General features: G+C 42.0%; 1 long non-coding RNA gene across 1 annotated transcript in view; it reads right to left on the reverse strand.

The window, feature by feature from the left end:
- Positions 1-20,452, reverse strand: part of LOC131478373 (uncharacterized) — a 193,481-nt gene that overhangs the window by 26,302 nt on the left and 146,727 nt on the right. The gene's annotated exons all lie outside the window — the stretch shown is intronic.

Consider the following 20,452-nt stretch of genomic DNA (forward strand, 5'->3'; position numbering starts at 1 on the left):
CAGATATGCAATAGGCTGGCACCCTGCCAACTGCACAAGCAGGAGTGTGGGACTTAACTAAATTAGGTAATGTTTCAAAACCAAGCAGAATAAAAATGCTCCTTGGGAGGGTTGCATTACAGCATGGTGTGTATAAGTTGGAAGCATCCTTTGTTTGCCAATAGTATCATGCAGTGAGTTAAATGGCCAAAGTGTAACACCAGCATTGCATTTCAGAGTACCATTTAAGTCTCGGCTGTTCCACTTCTGATCCGGGTCCTTGCTGATGCACCTGGGAAGTTAACAGAAGTTGTCCCAAGTGCTTGGGTTCCTGATAGCCAAGATGACCTAGATGGTGCTCTGGCTCCGAAGTGCAGACTGGCTCTAGTTCCAGTCAGTTCATCCATTTTTACCACTGAACTCTTATAAGGAAGCATTCTCTCTCTATAAATCTTTCAGATCAATACATTTTCTTCTTCTTCTCTTCCTCCTCCTCCTTCTTCTTCTTAAAAAAGCATCCTGGGGCCAACATTATGACATAGCAGATTAAGCTACTGTCTGCACTGACATCCCATATAGGCACTATTTAAGAACCAGCTGCCCAACTTCTAATCAGGCTCCCTACTAAAGTACCTGGAAAAGCAGTAGAAGATGAGGCCCAAGTTTTAGGCCGCTGCTTCCATTTGGGAGTCCTTGAAGAGGTTCCTGGGTCCTGGCTTCAGCCTTGATTGTTGTAACCATTTGAGCAATGGTAGACCAGCGGGTAGAAGATCTTTGTCTCTCAATGTCCCTCTCTGCGTCTCTGTCTCTATTTTTCCCTCTCTCTCTCATCTCTTCTCCTCCATAACTCTACCTTGCAAACAAATGAAGAAATCTTTTTTTAAAAGCATCCTTCATGCCATAAAAATTGCACTTAAGTTAGATAAAGGACCACTGAGGGTGCAGAAATACTTCAGCATCTCTTACTACAGCGCTATTTCTATGGTTGTATTTTACTTGATTTGAGATCAAAACTTACTGCCTATTTTATTTGTTGATTTATTTGCAGTTCTATTTTGCTGGTACGTGACTTTTTTGAGCTTTTTAATTCTTGTTATTAATTAATAGAAATGATTAGATTTCCCATTTTCCACAACAGATATAGAAGCACAGGGATGCTACATTTCCCCATCCTCCTTCTTCCCTCTCACCCCAGCCATTGGTTTTCCCAAATTAGTACAATAGCATATTCATTCACTTCACAGTAACAAGCTTCACTTTCCAATATTTAAAGTTATTATGACATAGAAAGTAGAGGAAGGATTAAAAAATAGGATTATGTAAGATAAAAGCGAACTAAGATGAGTAACACCGGGATTTCCATTTTTTGTTTTAGTTCGCTTTTTAAAGAACACAGCAAGGTGTGCCCTGAGACTAGACCAGGAACTCAGTAGTCCGGGAAGCACTTTGTTGGCTCAAGCTATAAGTTGTCTGCCATCTCTCCTCCCAGATGTGTGACATGGGAAGCTCAGATGTGAAAATAATGTGGTTAATGAAGAAAGATATGTATAGACTGGCAGGAACTGAGAGAATTATGGAAATTCATTTTACATGAGATCTGGAAATGAAAGCTCCTGGCATAATTCTAGATCTATGTCTACTTGGGGAGGCAAATGAACTGGGCCACACATTGTCGGAAGGGGTTGAGGCTTGAAGCAAAGGCTGATGTCTGAAACCAGCAGGGGCCTCATGGAAACCAGGGGCAGGTGCTGTGGCCTACTTTATCATTTAAATCAGTTCTCATGGATACTAAAGTAAACTTGAACCATTGCTTAAAGCAGAAACAACTTGTTGGGGGCATCTGATTAGTAGAGTTTAGGCCTACAAGTGAGATGTTTCAGAACAAAAAGCGAACGGCTTGTCAATCGTTTAAAATAAGGCTACTTGACAACAAGTACACCCTAAGAAACAATGAAAGACAGAAGATCTGAAAGCCAGAGACTTTCCTCTTGCAGGGTAGCAGGTGGCAGCTGCTGAGTAGCTCCTCCCTTTTTTACACATCTGCTCCAACTCAGTGTGTTCCCAAACAGACTGTCTTCACCCAGTTGGCCTGCCTTTGCTTCATCAATAGGTGATTTTTCCATCTCTGAATTGGAAGCTCTCCTCAGACATGCACCCTGGAATCCAGAGAGAGGAAGAATAGTAAGCAGGGGGGTTATGTTTCTCACCAAGATGAGCCTTGTGTGTACCACATGAAGAGGACAGAGCAGGGCACTCACTAATACAACTTGGACACATTGCACTTTCTTACAGGCAATGCTACAGACACTTCTTGGTCAATGAATGGTTTTTAACTTACTGCAAGATAGTCAAGAAATGCTAACACTTGAAATATTCTGTTTCCCCAAGCTCTCTTCAGAAATGTCCTACTGGTTTCCCCCTCTCCCCCTCCCCCGCACCCACTGGAAAGGAAGTGGTGATTTGGCACAGTGACTGGAGGTGAGCAAACGCCAAGTGTCAGGAGCAGATTACCAGAAGAACCAGGGCTCCTGCTGATGACCTCTGGGGTGCAGTGTACAGCATGCCTCAGATTCATACTCTACAGGTGGCAAAGGTGGCCAGAAGGATAAGATGTAATTCTACCACTCCTATTGTCATTGGATAAAAGGCTATTTCCAGAGCATGACCTCCTCAGCCTATCCTGCGTGTGGTCTGGGAATACTCAGAGACCGGAGAAAGCCCTCAAGTAAAAGGTGGCCAAAAGCTGCTCTAAGGAGAGCAGGGAGTGCTGAGGGGGACTAGCCAGAACAGCTACATTCTGCTATGTTACATGACCCCTGACTCTGAGAAATTGAACTCTCATTAGAAAGATAATAGTCAATATTTATTGGGAAAATATCCACTTAGGGTCCCATAGCAAACATTTTCCATTTGACACAACCAATCCATAATATGGGTAACTATCGTTATGCATCTACTAGATCGTATCCATTCTATAGATAAGGAAATGGAGGCAGTTCAACATTAAGGAACTTGACTAAGGTTGCCCCAGCTAGCAAATGTAGAGCTAAGGGCACATCCAAACTGGCTCCAGAACCCATATTTGAAGATCTGCTGTGGTAAGATCTTTGGAGATCTTTGCTTCTAAGATGGACAGACTTATTCATGGAGTAATTATTCAAGTTCAAAATTGAACAATAGTCCCACATAGGGATTGGGGACACTCCAAAAATACATTAGATATTAGTTACTAGTGGATATTTTCTTGTTTACCAACTGAGAGGAGCAACATGAAAATGATTCTTAATGTTTCGTATTGTGGTGAATAGAGTTGATATGAGTTAGCTTTAATACTTATTCATTCTTAGAACTTTGATGAAATCAAAAGGTTCTTATGGAAGAATTTCTGTATTTATGCACTTGAAGAAAACACACATATAATACATCACAAAGTGAAAACGACTTGGAAAAATTATTAGTATGGTACCAATTTTTACACTATCGTGTATATAAACCAAAATACTCATAAAGGTTACCAAGATTTGCTGAGATTTTGGGTTGTTTTGGCTATGCTTTCTCTGTGTTTCTAGTTTTTCTCTTATAAATATTCACTCTCTGCATGTGTTTCCTTGAACAAGACCTAAAATTTGGGTAGAATGTGATAGAAAAAGAGAAACTGGGAAACCTCCCCCCCAGTCTGTGAGTGGCTGTAAAGTGTTTGGTCTTAAGAGAACTTGAATTCTCAACTCCGGTCTGCCACTTGCTCGTTTTGTGTCTGTTGACCCTCTCCTGTCTTTTAGCTACAAAATGAAAATTACAAGCTCTGCTATGTGATCTGAGAAAACTCTAATACACTGCCACAGGCTTGGATATTATCATCAAATCCTTTGGGATAGTATTCATTCATACGTAATAGGATAAAAAGGAAGCAAAAAAACATGGAAAGTGAAGGTGTTAGGAGAGATACTGTTAGGCAGGTTTAGACTTTGAAGGAAACAATTTCTAGGCCAGACCAAACACAGAGGTGCAGCCTGGATTCCAGTCCAGTAAACCCACCATCTGCATTTCAGTTTCTGGACTGCTGATTTGCGCTGATCATTCAATCATTAGTAGTGGAAATTTCAAGTGAGAGACTCTCATGGCCTGTTCATTTCTGAATAATTATGAAACAATGGGTTCATATCTGCACTAGAAATTACATGGGATGCTGACTGTAATTTTTTTTGATGAAGCTGACTCTTTGAGGTCTCAAATGGAAAAAAAAAAAAAAGAAACAAGCCAGCATTGTCATCCACTGAACTCCATGTGCAGCCACAGGGCATGGGTAGAGGAGGGGGGCATTTGTCTTGTGCGGTGTCTTTTTGTTCTCTGCTGCTGTGGCTGCTGGTACTGCTGCTGCTATTTGTTTTTGTAATTGTTCTTCAAAGGCCTCAGGCAAGAAAGCTGTTCTAATTGTACAAATCACTGCGCAGCTGAATCCCAGGAACAGTCCCAAATAATCTGTGCAACCATTTGACTGAACTTTCCAACTAGCTGGGGGCGCTCCCCAACTCTCCTGAGGCCAGTGACTGACAATGGATATAAAGCAGCAGCCAAATGAGATGTGGAAACAGTTGTGTGTCAGAACATCAGTGATTTGATTCTGGGCACGCAGGAGTCAAGCTGTCATTGGTGTGATTGGCAGTGTGCTGACACAAATTCTCACACTGAGCCCTGCCCACCTTATTAAAATTGACTCTCAGATGCAGCCTGGTCTAATTAAAGTGACTGTCTGGTGGAACCAGTTGGTGCTGGGTGCAAGTCTTCCCTTTGCCATCATAGCTGCATGAGTGAGGCAAGTTGCACGGAGTTGTTGAATGAAACTCTTTTGTTGTGTAGAATTCCAGCCAAAGACCAAAAAGAGGATCAGTAACACACTGCAGGTCTGTGCTTAGCCAAGACATGGCTAAAATGGCTCCATGACCCACAGCTAATCATCCTAAAAGAAATGAAGGCTAGGGAGCCTTTGAGAGATTGATTGAAGAGGAGCAGGGGTGAGGTTTTTGAAGAACTTGCCCTGGTAGGGCCAGTACTTCTCATTGCTTCAAAAACTCAACAAATTTAGACTGAATTTCTACGATGTTAGAAGTGTGGATTAAGGTGCTGGGTGTACTGTCGTGAAGTAAAATTGTTTACTTCCATAGAACGTAAGAAGGGCTCCTCTGAAGATGCACTTAGGAGAATGTGGGTTGTCAGCAGGAACATGAGTAGGTCTACTCCTATAGCTGTTAGAACACAAGGCTGAAAATTTTGGGGAAGTAACCTGCCTCTCTGAAGGTTACCAGGAAAATAACTGCATTAATTCACAGGCTAAATGAATGGTATGGGTTGGTTGTAAAGTGTCTTGGAAAGGCCCGTACTCAAGAATACTAACTCCTTTGGACAAGGGTGGCAGGGATTCATGTCCTGGAGCTTACACTGTGATAGTCCTCTGTCCTCACTCCTGCCATTCCTCAGACAAACAGTTCATGAGACCAACGAGACTGGATCACTGTAGAGACATGTCCATTGGAGACCGCACCTTCTTTTCAACTTATATTATTTTCAGTTTAGTATGGCCCCACTGTAAGTTGAGGATCATCTGTATAATTAAACCTGAACGTACTACACCTTAGAAAAGGGTGTTTCCTAATCAAGAAATAATCATACAACAATCCAGTCAAAGGCAGTCATGTTTGGCCCCACATTTCTTCTTGTTTTGACCCCAAAGAAAGGGGATGTATAAACCTCAACTCAATTCACACAGAATTCACTCCCCACTGTACTTTCCAGAGTTTGGAGTCAACATGGCTTTGGTCAAAAGGGAGAAATGTTCATTTTTATGAGAGATTGCATTCTGACTTAGATTTAACTGGACTTTTTAAAACCTAGAAAGGAAGTCTCTTGAGTAAATGAAAAGGACTTTTAAAGTTTCAGGATCACCTGAGATACTGTCAGAGGGTGAGGAAGCAAGGTTTGACCTTCGAAATTGAACAACACTTCTGGGGTAGGGGAAACATAGTACTATTTATGCATCCAACTACTTATCATCTTGAACTATTTGGGAAACAATAAAATTTAAATTGCTGCGATCTATATTAGCCTTGCAAAGATATTTCAAAGAACAGAGATAACACAAGTTTCTAGAATGTTCTACTTATCTAATGAAGTAGGTACTTTGTTAATGTTATTAATATTATTATTATTATTAAAATTGTGCACTAATGATGCACTTTCAGTCCTTTTGCTCAACCACCCTTCCCTAAATGATACTATTGATGAGACATAAGTTTCTAGAATACTACTCTTTGGATTCCAATTGGATTCCAATTTTGGTGAGCATGAACCCGGCAGCCAGCTGCTGGATAGTAACTGTCTCTTTATTCATTGAATCTTTATTCATTGCTCTTTAGCAAGAACAGTGGGAGAAGATAATATTCATGGAGAACCTCCCTTGAACCTAGTATCATATTGGGAACTATGCACGTTTTTGCCAATTCATAGTCATAATAGCTAAAGCCACGAACCAGAAGGCTCTGGATTCCTCCCTTGTTAGAGTCCCTAAAAACTGGGAAAAAAAATCTCAAAGAACATCCTTAAAGCCTTGATACTGAAATCTTGAGAATTGGGAAGTTCGTTCTCAGTACAGGTTGCCTAGGAAAGCTTTCAGCTTCTGCAGCCAAGACTCCGGAGAGCTCTTCAGGGGCCACTTGTGATGGCAGCGAGGGAAGAACAAAGCTCAGAGAACTCACAGTGACACCTGCTTCAGGAGGGTTTGTCCACAGCCTCTGAGTCAACCCACTCTGAAGCAGTGAGAACTGAGAAATTGCTCCTGATAAGGAGAGTGGCTGTTCACGCCTCCTTGAAAGTCTGGTATTTTTTTTTTTTTTTTGCTAAATTTGGACATTAGATCAGTGCTTCATTCAAGAGTTGGTGATGAATGTTAGAGCAAGAACCTAAAGTCAGCGAGCTGGAACATAAGCACAGACAACTGGCATAAGTGGAGATTCAAGATGCCCCCTAAAACCTCCCTAGTAGGGGTGTCCTTGCTGGAAATACCATGTAGAAAAAATGTTCTCCAAGTTTGCCTTAGCTGGTGGCTGAGGGAGCTCTCTGTGGGGTTGTGGGAGTGAGAGGTAGGGTGGTGTCTACCTGATTCACAGAGAACTTACATGAGTATTTACAAACTTTAGAGCTGCAGACAGATATCTATGGGTGAGAACTGAATCACATTTGATCTAGGAGAGATCATTTCTATTGTGTGAAAACAAACTAGGAAAATACAGCTCAGCAATCCAATGGTCTAACAGACCAGTCATGAAAATAGAATATTGTGGATGTGTAAAATGAACAACAACAACAGAACTGAACCACACCATCATCAAGAAAACATAAATTCCAGTAACATTGCTGTCACCAAACATTGCATAAGCAGCTACCACATAACAGGTATTTCCATCTTAGGAACTTAAAGATGGTAAGGCATGTTGAAACCTCAAGTAACTTACAGTTGGTCTATGGGGGAAAAAAACAAATTAGTAAATTATACCATAAGGCAGGTAACATGGATCAGCACAAAACACTGTGGGATGTCATGAGACTTCACATCATGTTCACCAAGAGACTGCTGTAAATTGAACATCTAAAAAACAAGTGAGAGTGTGATACAAAGATGGCGAGGAGGGATCAGGGTAAGGGAGAGGAAGCCAGAAAGGCACTCCAAATAAAGGGAACTTTGCGTGCAAAGGTTTTGCTTGTAATAAAGCTAGGATGATTCAGTGAGCCTGTGTCTAATTCTGGGTGAGAGAAGTGTTGAGTGAAGAGGCTGAGGAATAGGCATTTGACAGAGCCTGAAGGACTTTGACATGCAGCCAATTCCAGAAGTACCTGGATTGTTTGCTGGGAGCATGCAAGAGTCAGAGAATGGCTCTGAGTCTGGGAATGTTGAGGACAACACATGTACATTTGAGAAGCACTACTCTTGCTGAAAAGTGAAAAAAATGTCATGAACAAACTGAAATAGATGTAGCAACGATTTTCCGTGCTGAAGGAGGGCCTCCGAATCTTGATCTCCTCACCCATTCTTCCATGTACAATTTGAGAAAAATATTTGCATGCAAGCAGTTTATTTAGGAGGTAATCTATGAAATACCACTTGAGAATTTGGTACAGAATAGAAATCAAAAAATAGTGTATTAATTAACAGTCAAGCCATTGCCACCGGAAATTGATTGTGTAAAACACACTTGGAAACTGCTCCCAGTTGGTTCATCCCTTGGCCAGCAGGAACAGGAGATGAGAAGCAACTACCTCCTTGAGGCTATAATGGAGGTTACAGAAACGTAGGGCCGGGAGGACGTAATAATAAAATTAGAAATTTCGGCAGTTCATTAGCAACAGTGAGGTGGAAAGAGACCATGCAGACGCTTGAACTTCTGCCCTTGGAACTGCATGGCTTCTGGTACTACTGAGAGAGATGTCCAGTTGTCAAGGCTGTGTCCTAAATCTATACTGTAATGGTTCATTCCCGTCCTTGCTTTTCCTCTTCATGCTTAACTAACGGTATTAAGTCCTACATTGGTCTTAATATGTTGAAATTCTAACTTTGACGTGGTGATATTAGAGGGAATGGTTGTATCATGGAGGCCAGGGTTTTATGATTGGGATTACTGTCTGAAGAGATCCCAGAGAGCTAGCTTGTATCTTTCTCCATATGGAAATACAGCCAGGAAGCCGTCACCAGGCAGAGAATCTGCCAGTGTCTTGATCTTGATTTTCCAGGCTCCAAATTTGGAGTAATAAAATTCTATTACTTACAAGCAACCCAGTGTGTGGGACTTAGTTAGAGCAGCCTGGGTGAACTAAAACAAGCACCCCCCCCCCACATCGCCTTCTGCCCCCCCCCCCCCGCCCCCATAGCCTACTGCACTTCAACCACCCAGGTCTCCCAGCATCTCTGCATTTCCATGAAGATGCTTACCTGGTGTCAGCAGGGCCAGTAAGTTAGATCCAAGGAAAGCAGCAGAGTCCCTGGGGGGAGAAAATCTCCCACAATGCCTCCTCACAAACCCTGTCTGGCTCTGGGCTGAGGTAAGTCCTCTCATTTCCATAAGTGTCAAATACGTCATAATAATGGCTATGATGATTTACTGAGCACTGACAGCATTCACATAGAAAGTGTTTTGTAAAACAATTAACATTGTAGAAATGTAATTACCAGGATTTATTTCTTGAAACAGATCCAAATGTGGCAGAAATTCTTACCAGTACAGGAGGACCATGCACTAGTCAAGCTCCAGTAGTTCATGTAGAAGCAAGATGTACATTTCTCCTTTATTTTGCACAAGGATTAAGATATAAGTGTAAGAGATGGTGGCTCAAAGCCAGACATTGTCTCCTCATTTTAAAACAATTGGACATTTGAAACAATTTGTGTATGTAACAACTTGGCTTGGGGATTTTTGAGTCTTGAGGCTCTTGATTGTGTAGCATCCTGACTATGTTATTTGACTTTCCGCCAACTCTCAGATTGTACAACTCTAAAACAGAGCAAATCATTCCTGAGTCCTAACACAATATCTGATCGGAGTAGGCATATGGGTCATCAGGTCAATGAATGGAAAGTGTTTCACTCTCAGTAAGGATGAAAAAGTAATTATTATTGCTTCTGTGTTTTAAAAGAACACAAAGCTATTTAGCAGTCAAACTATAATTTCTCTGTAATTCCTCATTGCTAGCATAATTTGTAGATCATATAAAAGATTAAGCTATCTTGGAAAGACTGCTAAACTAGAAAAAAGAAAGTACACCTTCCCCCTCCCCGCTCCCTCTACACACACACACACACACAGTGACTTGTGTCTCAGTTACTTCTCTCACTGGTTGTTTGACCTTAAACAACCCACTTGACTTCTCTGAACCCAAGAGTTTCATTGCCTAGTATGTGGAATGATTTTAGCCCCTCTAGCTTTTGGGAAGGATGAGGAGGGTTAAAAATGAAAATAAAGTTTCTGAAAATCCTCAAAGCTTCATGAGCAATGTGGATAAAAACAAGCCTTGTTTTTTGTTTTTCTGACTTTACTTCATCCTGTAAGAAACTTAAAACATTGAGATTTAAAATAGAAATGTCAGCCCTCCCACAGGACCTGCCCTGTTAAAGAAAAAGACTTGAAAAGCCTCATCGTTGGGGGAAATTCCTGGAATTTCTAGGATCTCCTTTCAATGATGCTTTGCTTCTCGCTGACTTATTGGCGTCTTCCACCATCACACTATATCCTCTGGTTAGAGAATCTACAAAGTGCCCATTCCACAGAACAGGGCAGGGGTGACTGTCACTCTGCCACTTGCATGGAAGGCTTAGCCCTGACATGTTCATTTTTTTTTATTATTGGAAAGGCAGGTGAGATTTACGGAGAGAAGGGACGGCGGGCAGTGCTGTGGCTTGGTGGGTGAAGCTGGTAGCATCCCACACTGGTGCTAAGCTTGGTCTCAGGTGTTCTGCTTTCAATCCAGCATCCTGCTAACTGGCCAGAAAACCAGCAGATAGAAAATGCAGTGCTTGGGCTTCTGCCACCTATCAGGGAGACCCGGATGAAGCTCTTGACTCTCATGTTCGGCCTGGCTTTGCCTTGGTTGTTGTTGCCATTTGGAGAGTGAACCTGGATGTGAGAGCTCTCTATGTGTCTCTCCATCTCTCTGTGTAGCTTTGCCATTTAGGGAAAATAAGCAAATAAAAAACAGGGGCTGTGGAGCCACATTTCTAGGGCTCCTGTCCTGGCTCTGATCAATGTCATTCCAGGTTAACTACCAACCCACTCCTCCTTATCTGCAAAATAGGGTAAGACCTGAGCTATGGAAATTAATGGAGTCCATATTTCCAAATGCTGAGATCCTGACACATAGCGATACTGGTTAAACACTGGGGCACGAGACACCACTCTTCCTGTCAGTCTGCCCACAACTTCCAGTGGGCCTTTATCTCCCCGAGGGTGCGCTTTGGGGAGAGGTGCCGGCACTTCAAAAACATCATTTGGCCTCATTTCTTGATTGACAGCTTCAGGCCCATATGTGCTGTGTCTTCCACCATCCCCCAATGCCACATAAATCTTTACAGAATTGGATTGTAAAGAGTCAAGTATTGGAAAAACTGAAAACCCTAATATCCCAATCGATTGCCTGAGAGGAGCTCCACAGTTTTTCTTTAAGCCCTTAGCATCGTTCAGGCCGTGCTGTAACAGTCCCTCACCTTGGACCCAGAAGGCAGAGGGCAACGCCATCTTGCAGTTTGTCCCTGCTCCTCTCTGGCTGCTGTCAGGTGGAATGAAATAAATGTTCAACGGAATCAGGTTGTTCTCATTGCACAGCAGTGCCCAGGATCCAGCTATTGGCACTTGTTCCCTCTTTCACATCCCTAGATGCATCTCATCCGAGCGAGTGGGAGGAGCAGAGGAGGGAGAAGCAAGGTGCAGAGGGATGAGAAATGCCACGCTTGTTTTAAATGTGCTGTGGTCTGGGTCTGGCTCTGGGTCATGGAGGAAAAATAGGAAACCTTTAAGGGAGGAAAAAAAAAGAGCTTAGAAAGAAGTTGGTGTTCTTTCCCTTTCCTTGGGTCCTGTGAATAAAATTCAAGGCCTCTTGTCTCTTGTGAGGCTACCAGTGGCCTCTGGTCACAGTCTGTGACGTCCAGCTTTGGCAGTCACAGAGCGGGCTGCGCCACAAGGTCCTCACCTATGGAGAGTCACAATACCCAAAGAAAGAAGCACTTTGGAGCCAGAGCTATCTGTACAATGGAAGAAAAAAAGTCTCATAAACTCTGTTTCAAACAGGTCATTCTCCTCAGCCTGTCTTTGTTTCCTCTCTTCATGGTCCTGAGCCAATTGTGAACAAGCCAGTCTTGTTTGGATTCCTGTGCACTCAGCTCTCTCAGACCCTTAAAAGCTTGAGAGGAAACATTTAAGAAGCATGATTGAGGCCAGCTGGGCTGCACTCCCGCCAAGCCACGCAAGCCACTGCTCTCCATGATCGATGCTGATTGCTGCGGCTGCAGGAAATCTATAGCGGTCAACAGAGAAGGCTAAGGTGGCTGGAAGGAATGAGATGGTCTGGCCGCTGGCCACACAGTCATCCCAGCCCAGGAAGTGCTCCTTCCTCACAGCGCCTCTTGTACAGACATCTGTCTGATGTCTGCCCAAATGACAAAATCGCCCTCAAGCAAAGAGAGGAAGGAATGTTTTAAAATGCCTCTGAAAACCCAGTCTTCCATCAGCCTCAATTGCCTGGTAGAGTTGTTTCTTATGCTGAATCGCGTCTCTCACATGAGTCATCCTGGTGGCCCCCAAGCGAGTTGCAATTTGGAACTCCCAGGGTGTAGCAGATTGCAGAAATGTCTATAATACTTCACCATTTCTTATGTCAAATCACTGTGCCCTGAGACTTCACAGTTCGTCCTAGGAACAGGAAACCTCACTCCTCCTCCCTTTGAATCTGAACTTGCCTGGTAGCCAGCATTGACCTGTAAGACAAAGGTCAAACTCTCGGCCTCAGGAAGTTGTTCTGCCATGTGAAGAAGCCCAAATTGGCCAGCGAGACGGTGAAAGATCCATGTGGAACCGAGTCATGCCTTCCCAGTCGAGGTCACCCTACAACAGCCAGCTTCCCGTTAACCTACCAGCTAACCGCAGATGCATACATGAGCCCAACTCACAGGAGCATCAACCTGGCTTCTAGCTGTCAACTCTAGAAACATGTACAAAATGAATATTTATTATTTCAAAAGCCTTTAAATTCTGAAACAGCTTGTTGAATCACAAAAAAATTCCTCAGGAAACTGATACTGTTCAAAAGGATCAATGTAAAAAATCAGCCTGCTGGACTGACCTTGTGGCCTAGTGGGTTAAACCAGCACTGGCAACACCGCATCCCATTCAAGCACTTGTTCAAGTCTCAGCTGCTCTACCTCTGATCCAGCTTCCAGCTGACGTGTGTGGGAGGGCAGCGCAGGGTGCCCCAAGTCCTCGGACCTCTGCACCCATATGATAGACCCCGATGAAGCTCTTGTTTCCCAGCTTCATGCTGGCCCAGTACAAGCTATTATGACCATTTGGGGGAGTGAAACAACAGACGGAAGGTCTCTCTCACTCTGCCTCTCCTCGTTCTCTGTAACTCTGTCTTTCAAATCAATAAATCTTTATTTAAAACTATAGCCTGCTATAGATGTATTGAACTTTGAGTCCTGCCTGCAGTTGCTTTGGCAGGAACAGTTCAAAGGATTTCACAGACTTTATGCAATACACTATCAGACTTTGGCGTGAGAGCTACAGGAAACTGAGTGTGTTATGTACAGGTGACTGTTACTCCTGAGACCTCTAGTTACCACTAGGTTCTGGGACCATAACACTTCAAGGCTGAGATGAGAAGCTTTCCCCTGGCTCACAGAGGGGGCCTGGAGAACTTCAGTGCTGCAGGAATCCTCCCTAGATCATACCTGTGAAGCCAGCCATTGAGTCCTTTTGTTCTGTCTCAGCGTTAATGCAGCAGAGGCTCGACAAGTACTTGGGCTCTTAAACCCACCTGGGAGTTTGCAAAAGAAGTTCTAGAATCCTGACTTCTGATTGGCAAGCCCAAGATACTGGTATTGCATCCATTTGGGAAGCAAACCAGGAAACAGAAAACACACACACACTCTCTCTCACTTATGTAAAAAGAGCACATCTTTTTAAAAAGAAAATTTAAAACTATCATGTGCAGGGAAGAGTCAAATTTCTACAACGCAAGCAAATTGATGCTGACAGATTCCCATTCGCTTATAGTCTGCCTGGCTGATGACACAAACCTTCAACCTACAAGCTGGAACCTTTAATGGTGCTTCCATAGTTTTCCATTATTGTGTTCCACTGGACATTGGATTAATAAGAGACTCCTTAAGGAGTGTATCACATTCAGACACAGTCATCCTTTAATTGTGCATAAATAATCCAATTTCTCTTATAGAGTGAGAGAAAAACTTTCCCCTCTTACAATAGTAATCACTTCTGTTCAGTCAGCGAATGAGAAATCAACAAAGCCAGTTATGGGAGTCCCATCACTCAAGTAAGTGGGACCATGTGTTCCCTAGTGGGAAACAGAACATCTAAACCGGCAAGATTTCAATCAATAGAGGGAAAAAATTTACCAGTATATCACAGACAGGAGCAAATCCCATCCTTTCCCTTTGGTTCTCTGTCCTGTGTCCTGTGTTCTGGTTAAGAGGAAAACAACATTGGTTCATGCCGTACACTGTCCTTTGTAGGACACTACTCCAATCCTGTGGCAAGTTTCTATTCAGTCAGTTCTATTGCCTGAACCTTCAGAGACCCGTGCCGGTAGTTCACAAGGCCTATTGCTTTTGGAAGACAGATTCTATGGCTAAAGCCTATGAATTCCAAGGGATCACAATGATAAATAAAGCCCAGCTAGTGTACTGAACACAGGGGAGACAAATCCAAAGTATGTATTTCAGAAAAATCAAAGCTATCCATGATAGAAATCCAAATTATATACCTGATACCAGGTGGCTTAGTTCTCTTCCTTCGGTGAAAGATGGCATAATTGGGATTTTAGTTGGTCTCCTGCATGATCAGGCATTCAGTAGAAATGCCTGGATAAGTCTTGGAGAGAGAAATGTTGATCACCATGGGGCCATGCATAAATCCTATTCCTATAGTTAATTCAATATTGATTACATCGAGCAGGCATTGGGATCACAGGACCAAGATGTTAGCTGTTACCCACAAAATAGATTTTCATGATCCTTTGATTACTGAGAATATTCCTTGGAGTGGAAATATGAATGCTCCAATGTTGTGCTCTGGGAGCTCCATCATTGGACTCCTCCAAGAATGAGCAGAGAGCCACACTTCCAATGTTTCTCTTTCAGACAAAGTAAGTAGCTGAAGATGAGAAGATGCACTTCTCATCAAGAGGATTTGCCTTACCAAAGTACTTTAGGACCACATCTTGGTTAGCAGAGTTCTGGGAACAAGCTATGATGACACATAACCACTTATAATTCCTTTCCTTTGAGTATGGGTGGAATTTGTAAATAAAGCAAGATGTCCCTTTCATTATAGACTAACTTACTTACATGGTTAAAAAAAAAAAAAGCAGAGTGTCCAGGAGGGCATTAATCATTTGGCATGCTAGGACCCAGAGAAGCTTGGCATCTCTTGGATAAATACTTTGTTTCTCTCAGGGCCCAGTAGCAAGACAAGAGGAATTAAAACAACACAAAAGTAGTAATACAAATAATATCATAGATTTACTCTGCAGTAATCATGGTTTATGCAATGATTTTTTCTGTCAGGATTTCTCAGAATCTCCATAAATCAATCACCTAGGCATAGATATATAATTCATGCTGGAGTATATAGCACAGTTGGCGAAACACTTCATGAATGTTTCAAGCTGTGCTAAAGCCCTTTTCTTATTTTAGGCTCCCTGTAAAACCAATAAACTTAGGTAAGTCCTATGGCTCATTGATCATTACAATGGCTGATGAGTCAACTAGTCAAATGAATCCCAACCCATGAAAAGAAGGATATTTCTATTTGAATAATCGTAATATTTTCCTCACTTTATCAGGAAAACATATTGAAGGCCTGCCTCCAGCAGACGGTGTGTCTACTAATGTAAACCAACAGACTCAATGTTGAAAAAGCTGAGAATAGAAGTCCATTAAGACTGTTGTATAAACAAAGTGCTAAGATAGATGACTAGCAACGTACCCAAAAGGGCATGGGTTATTCATCAAGGCTAAGTAATGAAATCAGGGAGGCCAGGACTATAGGGCATTTAGTGCCCTTAAGCTCACTAGACATTGTAGGCCCAGATACCTATTATTCAGGCACTCACGTTAGGGCCAATATGCACAATCTGATATATAACTGATCACCAAATGGCTGTTTAGTTCTTATGATATAGTCACTTCTGACATAGGTTTAATAAAGGTACAGAAGTCTTCTGAGGGGGAAGCATTTGGCCCAGTAGATAGGAGGCTGGTGGCAGGGACGATGTTTGCATTCAACATCTGAGAATCTGATTTTAAGTTCACTCCCAATTCCAAATTCCTGCTGCTGCAGACTCTGAGAAGTACCAAGTGATGGCCAAGCAATTGGGTCCCTGTCCCCTATACGGGTAATCTGGGTTAAGTTCTCAGCTCCTAGCTTTCCTGTTATCCAGCTTTGGCTGTTCTGGGCAATTGGAGGGAAAAAAAATCACCCTCTGTCTCAAAATGTGTATTTTAGAGATGAATGGGAGATAACAAGAGAGACATACTTCCATACAATCTAACCCTTAAAATTTTTACAATCTGGCTTGACAAATGTTGATACACAAAAATGACTGAATAATTGGGCTTCATGACTGCTTAAATTGTTTATTTTTCCCAACTCACAAGTACTATCAAGATTACATGGATTCGAATAGAATACTGGTCTTTTCTAAAGTTTTGCTCTTATGAGAATATATAGCCTATCTCTGACCAACTGTTTGGTCTATAAGAACATTTCAAGGCCCTGAATATTGTTTTTACATCAGAGTTTCATTGAAGCTAAAACTGAAACCAGGCTTTCTGTAGATCTGAGTGGGAGTGCTGTCTTGGTATTTACCAACTTGTGCCAGAGAAAGAGGAAGCTAAGGGCAGAGAAGTTGTTCCCCCCCAGAAACATCCTATTCAGAAGCACTCCATGTATGCCCCTGTTTGCTGAAGGGTTGAGGCATCCCGCCCCTGTGACATTTCTAGCGCCAACCATCTCTCTGTGTGTCCACCAATATAAATCACCTGCAGAGACACATCCCTGCACGGCCTCCGTTCCATCACATTCATCACCAGGCAGGCCCGCTGACCGCTCAACAGTTGCTTCACCCTGACCCAGAGGCCCCACGATGCTGAAAGACAGAGACGAAGGACTCAAGGAATCGTCTTCATCCCCAACATTTCTAGAATGTTTGTTTCCAGACTAATCTCAGGCCTCCAGCCGCAAACACACTAGGCAGCTTGTTTTGAAGTTTTCACCACCTTAGTACCTAACCCCAGGACAGCACTCAGCTGCAAAGAAAAACAAAAACGAGCAGGACTCCAAAAACTTATTAGGGAGTGAAGAGTCTTACTCCTTTTGCCTAGCTTTTCATCAATGAAAGGACAAAGTTCAAGACAGCTTCTTCTTGAAGATGAAATGATGACTTGAAACTTGTCCACTCGTTTTCATACAGTAGCCCTCAAGGTGAAGAGAATAGAAGTATCACCAGATGAAAACCATTAGAATGTGAATTTATGAGCCTCATGGTCTGAGCCCTGAATATTGTGGCAGAGAAAGGCAGTCTATGGGTTGATATTTTTACCCAATGCTGCAGGTCACATTCTGATCTTGGCCTGTGCTTTGAAAACATTCACCATGTGGTGATTGCTGTTGTCATGTTGTTTTTGCTGCTGATCCTATTGGTATTTTTCAAATAGCCGCTCTCTACACACCACTAGTGTGCTGTTAGAATTGCTGAATTTGCAAATCATAGCCATGACATCTGAAACACAGAATTGCCTAGGAGTTAATAACCTGAGTCTCAGGTTCTGCTGCTACAGTAAGTGATCTTAAAGACCTTCTCTCCAGAATTCTGTTAAATAATTTTCAAGGAGTTCTTCCTTGAATTCTCTCCCTAGAATTCTGTTAAATACTTTTCAAAGAATTCTTCAACTTACAATATATGGGTATTATGAACACCAGTCATAATATCCAACTATGCTTTTCTTTCTTCATTCCATACTCATTTATAAATATTCAATGCAATCCCAATCAAAATCCCAACAAAATTCTTCTCAGAAATAGATATGATGATACAAAAGTTCATCTGGAATCACAAGAGACCACGAATAGCTAAAGCTATCCTAAAGAATAGAAACCAAGCTGCAAGAATAACAATTCCAGAGCTCAAGACATACTACAGAGCAGTGGTTATCAAAACAGTTTGGTACTGGTGCAGAAACAGAGAAGATCAATGAAACAGAATAGAAACACCATAAGGGAGCCCACACATGTATAGTCAACTAATCTTTGACAAGAGAACTGAAAACAATCCAGGCAAAAAGCCCAGTCTATTCAACAAATGTTGCTGGGACAACTGAATAGCAGCTTGCAGAATAAAGAAGCAAGACCTGCACCTGTCACATTTTACAAAAATCGGCTCTCAGTGGATCAAGGACTTAATATAAACCCAGAAACCATCAAATTATTAAAGGAAAACATAGGAAGCACTCTCCAAGATATAGGAACAAGGAAAGACTTACTAGAAAAGATGCCAAAATCACAGGCAACCAAAGCCAAAATGAACAAATGGGATTACATCAAGCTAAAAAGCTTCTGTATGGCAAAGGAAACAAATAACAAAGTGAAGAAGCAACCAACACAATGGGAAAAAGTTTTTGCACACTACACAAGTGATAGGGGACTAATATCCAGGATTTACAAAGAACTTCAGAAACCCAAGGACAGGAAAAAAAACTATAAAAAAGTGGGCAAAGGAAATGATATTTTTCAAAAGAACAGATTCAAATGGCTAACAGACATATGAAAAGATGCTCAAGCTCCCTAGGCATCAGAGAGATACAAATGAAAACCATGTTTAGATATTACCTAACTCCAGTGAGACTGGCCTGCATTCAAAACTGTGTTAACAGCACCTGCTGGCATGGATATGGGGAGAAAGGTACCCTCCTTCACTGCTGGTGGGAGTGTAAGCTAGTACAAGCACTGTGGAAATCAATATGGAGAGTGCTTGGAGAATTGCAAATAAATCAGCCATATGACCCAGCTATGCTGCTCCTAGGAATATACCCAAAAGAAATGAAATCTGCATATGAGAAGGGGATCTGTAATCCTATATTTGCAGCAGCACAATCTACAATAGCAAAGACATGGAAACAATCCAGATGTGCATGCAAATAATCCAGATGTGCTGTGGTACATCTACTCCATGGAATATTACTCAGGTATTAAAAAGGATGAAATTATGCCATTTGCAACTAGATGGTCCCAACTAGGGACCATTATGCTCAATGAAATAAGTCAATTACAAAAGAACAAATGACATAAATTCTCTCTAATATAACAAAACTATCATGCAAAGTGCAACTTCAGAAATCCATTCCATATTGGTTGGTTTTTTTTTTTTTTGCTGCATTCATGTGTTTTGATTTCAGTTTCATGTATTCCAAATACTTTTTCTTCTCTTGTCAAATTTATTGTTGGCTCATGTATTACACGGTGACATCATTTTACCCAAGAGATTTTGGTTTTCTTTTTGTCACCCCATGCATTGGTTACTCAGTGCTGGATTTTTTCATGGTGCTGAAATTTTGTTGTTGTTGTTGTTGTTGTTGTTGTTGTTGTTGTTGTTGTGGCTGCTGTTGCAATTCATACTGGTTGTTGACCTTATCTCCTGGCTTCTTACTTATGGAAACATATAGTGATAGAGTAATAGAAACTACCATATCCAGATGTGGGGATACAATGCAATATGCATCCCTGCTTCCAAATCAAAGATGGACTCCCAGTGAAACTGTTGGAAATGTGTACACAATGGGTTGCTGGACTGTCTGACATTGTCTGTACCAGCGGTGTCGGGGCACATTTAAATAATAGGCTGATGGAATCATGACTCCATATGAAGGACTATGCTATTGTAGCAACATAGGAAATATTTGTCAGAGGTGCAAGTTTGGGGGTGGCGGAAATCCCAGTCTATACAATATTGTATCATAAAATTCAAAAATTCAAAGTAAAAATTTAACAACAAAAAAGATACATTTATTTTTATTGGAAAGTCAGATATAAGGAGAGGAGAGACAGAGAGAAAGATCTTCCACCCAGTGATTCACTCCCCAAGTGATCACAATGGCCGGAACTGCACCAATCCGAAGCCAGGAGCTAGGAACATCCTCCAGGTCTCCCACGCAGGTGCAGGATCCCAAGGTGTGTTAAAGCGAGGACTTTTGCTTCTAGGTTACCGTGCCGGGCCCAAACGGGTAGGTGTTTGATACCACCATTTAGTACCTCTTAGAGAGTCCTGTGTCTCATATTAGAATTCCCAGCTCTTCTTCTGGTTCCAGCTTCCTACTAATGGGGGCAATATATGATGGCTCAAAGGCTGAAGTGCCTGGCATCTGCATGGGCAGTTAGGATTGAGTTCCTGGCCCAGTTTTTGGCTATCTGGGAACTGAAATAGCATTTGGGAATCTTTGTCGTTTGTCTGCCTGCCTTTAAAATGAGAAAGAAGAAGAAGGAGGAAGAGAGTTGGAGGAGGGGGAAACACAGTTAAGTTGAAATTCAAGAATTTCAAGTGAGACCTTTCACATAATTGTGTGTGTGTGTGTGTGTGTGTGTGGTGTTTTTCAGAATAATTCAGGCTATTTGGTTCAGGTGTAGAATACATGGACAAGGGGTTTTTC

This window comes from Ochotona princeps, chromosome 31 (assembly GCF_030435755.1).
Source record: "Ochotona princeps isolate mOchPri1 chromosome 31, mOchPri1.hap1, whole genome shotgun sequence".
In the NCBI taxonomy this organism is placed as follows: domain Eukaryota; kingdom Metazoa; phylum Chordata; class Mammalia; order Lagomorpha; family Ochotonidae; genus Ochotona; species Ochotona princeps.